Consider the following 6,283-nt stretch of genomic DNA (forward strand, 5'->3'; position numbering starts at 1 on the left):
TGTGTGTGTGTAAGTTTTTTTGTGTTTGTTTAAGTTTTTGTGTGGTTTTTAGTTATTTTTTGTGTTTAATTGTTTTTGTGTTTGTTTAAGTTTTTTTTTTGGTTTTATTTTTTTTGTGTGTGTGTAAGTTTTTGTGTGTTTCTGTGAGTTTTTGTGTGTGTGTAAGTTTTTTTGTGTGTGTAATCTTGTGTGTGTGTTTATTTTTGTGTGTGTGTTTTATTTTTTTTGTGTTTGTATGTGTTTGTGTGTGTGTTTAATTTTTTGTGTGCGTTTAATTGTTTGTGTTTGTGGTGAATTTTTTTGGTGTATTTGTTAGTGTTTGTGTTTTTGTGATTGTTTGTGTGTTTGTTTTTTTTTTGGGGTGTGTTTTAGTTTTTTTTTGTGTTGATTTTTTTTTGTGTGTGTTTAATTTTTTTTGTGTGTGTTTTTTTTTTTGTGTGTGTTTATGTTTTTGTGTGTGTGTTAGTTTTTTTGTGTTTGCAATTTTGTGTTTGTTAGTTTTTTTCTGTTTGTAAGTTTTTTTGTTCAAGTTTTTGTGTGTTTGTGTAAGTTTTTTTGTGTTTTTGTAATTTTTTGTGTGTGTTTGTGTAAGTTTTTTTGTTGGTGTGTATTTTTTTGTGTGTGTGTAAGTTTTTTATTTGTGTTTTAGTTTTTGTGTGTGTGTGTGTAAGTTTTTTTGTGTGTGTGTATTTTTGTGTGTGTTTGCAAGTTTTTGTGTGTGTGTGTAAGATTTTGTGTGTGTGTGTGTAAGTTTGTGTTTGTGTGTATGTTTCTGTTCGAGTGTTTTTGTTTTTTTGTTTTGTATTTTGTTTGTGTGTTTGATATTTTTTTTTTGTTTTATTTTTTTTGTGTTTGTTTATTTTTGTGTTTTAGTGTTCTTATTTTTTTGTTTTTATTATATTTAGTTTTTTTATTTTTTTATTTGTGTGTAAGTGTGTTTGTTTGTGTATTTTTGTTTGTGTGTGTGTGTGTTAGTTTTTGTGTGTGTGTTAGTTTTTTTGTGTGTAATTTATTTTTTGTGTCTGTTATTTTTTATGTTTGTGTGTTTTTTTGTTTTTTTTTTTCAGTTTTTGTTTGTGTGAGTAGTTTTTTTTTTGTTTGTTTTTTTTTGTGTTTGTGTGTAAGTTTTTGTGTGTTTGTGTGTTTTAGTTTTTGTGTGTGTAAGTGTTTTTGTTTTTGGAAGTTTTTGTGTGTGTTTTAGTTTCTTTTTGTATGTATTTTTTTTTGTGTTTGTAAGTTTTTTTGTGTGTGTAATTTTTTTTGTGTGTGTAAGTTTTTTTGTGTGATTTAGTTTTTGTGTGTGTTCTAGTTTTTGTGTGTGTGTTAGTGTTTGTGTGCGTGTAAGTTTTTTTTTGTGTGTTTAAGTTTTTGTCTGTGTTTAAGTTTTTTTGTGTTTAAGTTTTTTTGTGTTTTTCAGTTTTTGTGTGTGTGCAATTTTTTGTGTGTGTGTGTTTTAGTTTTTGTGTGTGTGTTAGTTTTTGTTTGTGTGTATTTTTTTGTGTGTGTGTAAGTTTTTGTGTGTGTGTTAGTTTTTGTTTGTGTGTGTGTCTGTTAGTTTGTGTGTGTGTGTGTGTGTGTGTAAGTTTTTTTGTGTGTGTAAGTTTTTTTTGTGTGTGTAAGAATTTGGAACTTTGAAAAATCAAGAGAATGTAACTGTGACAAGGTAAAACACGACAAAAACACTACTGAAATATTCCAACTCTTGCATTTCAAGGAAAGAAATACAAAATGAACTTTGAAAAATAAAGAAAATGTAACTGTGACAAGGTAAACCACAAAAATCTACTACTGGAATGTTTCAATTCTTGCTTTTCAACTAAAGAAATTCAAAATGAATTTTGAAAAATAAAGATAATTTAAATGTGACAAGTTAAACCACAAAAAAACACTTCTTAAAAATTCAAACTATTTCTTTTAAATGAAATAAATACAAAAATGAAATTTGAAAAATCAAGAGAATGTAACTGTGAAAAGGTAAATCACGATAAAACACTATTGAAATAATCCGACTTGCATTTCAATGAAAGAAATTCAAAATGAACTTTGAAAAATCAAGAGTATTTAAAAATCCAAAATGAACTTTGAAAAATCAAGAGAATGTAACTTTGACAAGGTAAACCACGACAAAACACTACTGAAACATTCCAACTCTTGCATTTCAAGGGAAGAAATCTAAAATGAACTTTGAAAAATTAAGAGAATGTAACAGTGACAAGGTAAAGCACAACAAGACACTACTGAAATATTCCAACTCTTGCATTTCAAAGTAAGAAATTCAAAATGAACTTTGAAAAATCATGAGAATGTAAAAATCCAAAATGAACTTTAAAAAATCAAGAGAATGTAACTGTGACAATGTAAACCACAACAAAACACTACTGAAATATTCCTACTCTTGCATTTCAACGAAAGTAATTCAAAATGAACTTTGAAAAATTAAGGGAATGTAACTGTGACAAGGTAAACCATGACAAAACACTACTGAAAAATTCCAATTCTTGCATTTCAAGGAAAGAAATCCAAAAATGAACTTTGAAAAATCAAGAGAATGTAACTGTGACAAGATAAACCACGAGAAAACACTACTGAAATAATCGAACTCTTGCATTTCAATGAAAGAAATTCAAAATGAACTTTGAAAAATCAAGAGTATGTAAAAATCCAAAATGAACTTTGAAAAATCAAGAGAATGTAACTGTGACAAGGTAAAGCACAACAAGACACTACTGAAATATTCGAACTCTTGCATTTCAAAGAAAGAAATTCAAAATGAACTTTGCAAAATCATGAGAATGTAAAAATCCAAAATGAACTTTGAAAAATCAAGAGAATGTAACTGTGACAAAGTAAACCACGACAAAACACTACTGAAATATTCGTACTCTTGCATTTCAACGAAAGAAATTCAAAATGAACTTTGAAAAATTAAGAGAATGTAACTGTGACAAGGTAAACCACAACAAAACACTACTGAAATATTTCAACTCTTGCATTTCAAGGAAAGAAATCCAAAATGAACTTTGAAAAATTAAGAGAATCTAACTGTGACAAGGTAAACCACGACAAGACACTACTGAAATATTCCAACTCTTGCATTTCAATGAAAGAAATTCAAAATTAACTTTGAAAAAGGACGAGAATGGGGGGGGGGGTTTGATGGGAGGGTGGAGGGGGGGGTCAACAAGAGATGTAACAACACCTCTTTTAACTTTTGCGGGGTGATTGGATTTAAAATGTAGATATCTGTTATTTTGTGTGGGTTTTTTGTAAATTGTAAAATCCAGTTTATCAATGTCACGAATAATTAAAACATCCAGAAACGGTAATTTATTTGCATTTTCAATTTCTAAGGTAATTTGTAAATTTCGGTCATATGTATTAGGGTGATCTAGAAAGCCCCTAAGTTCATTTTCCCCATAATTCCAGAGCGATATTACATCATCCATATAATGCCCCCAATATACATGTTTTTAAAAAATATGAATTTAAGGCCCAATTTTCAAGGTGTTCTACCACCAATTTTCAAGGTTAAATACCTTAATACATATGACCGAAATTTACAATTTACCTTAGAGATCGAAAATGCAAATAAATTACCGTTTCTGGATGTATTAATTATTCGTGACATTGATAAACTGGATTTTACAATTTACAGAAAACCCACACAAAATAACAGATATCCACATTTTAAATCCAATCAACCCCTACAATTTAACAGAGCTGTTGTTACATCTCTTGTTGACCGTGCCCTAAACATTTGCTCTGAATCTTACATCACAGATGAACTAAATTTTATTAGAGACATACTTTTTGGAAACGGTTATCCTATTGTCTTTATTAACAATACAATTAGCCAAAGATTGGCCAGACACTCCCGTAAAATTAAGGGTCTTTTGCAATGTGAAGTTCCCGTCAAGCCCTCAAATATAATTTACCTTCCATATATTCCAAAAGTCACTAGAAGTTTAAAAAAACTTTGCACACAAAATAGTTTTTATGTCGTATTTACAAATAATTTTAACATCATGAATTTCTTAAATTCTGGTAAAGATATAACCCCATGTACTCGCCAGAGAGGGGTTTATCAAATACCATGTGACTGTGGCCATTTTTATGTTGGTAGAACCCATCAAAATTTAGAAAAACGCCTGCAACAACACAAAGATGACATAACTAAAGCTTTAAATTCTAATAGTACAAATATGTCCTTTGATTCTGCTTTAAGCAGTCACATATATTATAACCCTAGTCATAAAATGCTTTTTGAAGAAAATTACCTTGTTAGCAATGATTTAGGCATAAAACAGGTTGTTCGAGAGGCAATTGAAATGAAAATCAAAATAAATAGTAATATTTCTTTAAATAGAGATTTGAGGGAATATTCGCTTAATGCCCTATACACAAATTTAATTAAAAATGATTTGAGTAATTATATTAAAAAACCAGTAAATAAACTCCACTCAACCTATTACGAATAGACCTTCTAAGCTGGCTGCCAAGAAGGCGAGATTAGCTTTAAAAGCTTGTCTTTAAGTATTTTAATTCCATCTGAATGAATTGTTCTCTGTCCATTTCGTTTGGAGTACCAGTCCTGGTTGAACTTTATTGAAGTAATGATATTAGGGCTGTTTTAAAACATTTTTTTAAAGAGTTTTAATGATTGAATTTTAATGCAAGTTTCTTCAATAGTGTTTTTATTCTCTTCGTCTGCTTTGCTGAGGACGGCCCTTGGATATAGGGTCGAAATATTCATTTAAAGTTGCGTTCCACTGTCTTGTATAAAAAATTTCCCTGTTGTTCTACTTATTTGTTTATGATGGAAAGGCAGTGTGGTCTTCACCACTATTTGCGTCTAGCTTACGGGGAGCAGTTGACCTATGATATCTTTTATTTTATTAGTTTAGGCAAAAAACACGCTAATATTATCAATGAACAAAAATTGTCAGAATATTGCAGAATTGAAAATCTTATTCCTAAGTCTTTAAGATATAAATTGCATTTAAATACCCGGAAAGAAGCGCAATTCGCGAACATATTACATTTAAAAACTCTAGTCCACATTATTAAGGACAAAAAACAAAAACGACATATTATTTCCTCAGAAAGAAAATCTCTTGAAAAATTTCTGTGCGAAAATCTGTCCACGGTTGATTATTCTCAGGTGGTACGATTGGAAAAGAATTTATTTAGTCGCGATTTTTGTTTGTCTAGAGAACGTCTTTATAAGAAATTGGAATGTCTGAGGTATGAATCTTCGATGAATCATCGTGTTTATACCCCGAGGTTTACTCCAGGACCCGCTATTGTTGATCTCTCCTCTAGAGCTCTTGAACCTAAGGAAATCCAAACTCTTGAAAAAGGTCCAAAATTTTCTTTTCCACCAAAACAAGTTCCTGTGGCAGATATTGTTTCCTCCTTAGAATCTTCTTTGCACAAACACTACACATCCATTTCTAACCCAGATGAAGTGAGGTCTTGTTTTATTAATACACTTTACGGCAGCCAAAAAAAAGTTACATCTCATACTAATTTGACACCAGAAATATCGCACGACATGAAAATTTTGTCTAATCTTCGCAAAGACCCTTCAATTATAATAACTAAAGTAGACAAGGGAAATTCACTTGTAGTCATGGATACTATAGATTACGACAATAAAATTTATTCACACTTAAATGACACAAATACATATACTTCCATGACTCAAAACCATACTGATAAGTTTGCGAATAAAATTATAACCGAATTAAAGAATCTAAAACAAAATGGCAAAATCACTCCACAATTGTATAATAAATTTCTCCCCCGAGGTAGCTTTTGCCCAAAGTTTTACGGTTTACCGAAATGACACAAACAAGGTATTCCCTTAAGGCCAATTGTAGCATGTATGAAAACCCCTGCTTTCAATATTGGAAAGTGGTTATGTACAGCCTTCAAACCGTTATTTTATTCCCAAAAATCGTACATATGTAATTCGGTAGATTTAGTAGAAAAACTTAAAAGTGTAAGCATTTCAGAAAATACAATAGTAAGTAATTTTGACGTAGTTTCTATGTACTCAAATATTTATGTAGCAATATTTGAGCAGTTATTAAAAAATAAAATAGAAGAAGACTATCATTTAATTGAAGATTCAACAACAGGAATAGATTGTGTGGTTTTAATGTCCCTAGTCAAAATTTGTAATAAATTTCAGTTCCGTAATTCTTTTTATCAACAAAAAAATGGTCTCCCTATGGGTGCGCCGCTATCCGGGGTATTAGCGAACATTAATGTAGAACAC

At 30.2% G+C, this 6,283-nt stretch overlaps 1 pseudogene; it reads left to right on the top strand.

Moving 5' to 3' along the window:
* The first annotated feature begins 4,816 nt into the window (after positions 1-4,816).
* LOC148949782 (uncharacterized) lies at positions 4,817-5,870 on the top strand (annotated as a pseudogene).
* The last annotated feature ends 413 nt before the right edge of the window (positions 5,871-6,283 follow it).

This window comes from Artemia sp. Qi Xiang Cuo, chromosome 8 (assembly GCF_049724085.1).
Source record: "Artemia sp. Qi Xiang Cuo chromosome 8, ASM4972408v1, whole genome shotgun sequence".
Taxonomy (NCBI): Eukaryota; Metazoa; Arthropoda; class Branchiopoda; order Anostraca; family Artemiidae; genus Artemia; species Artemia sp. Qi Xiang Cuo.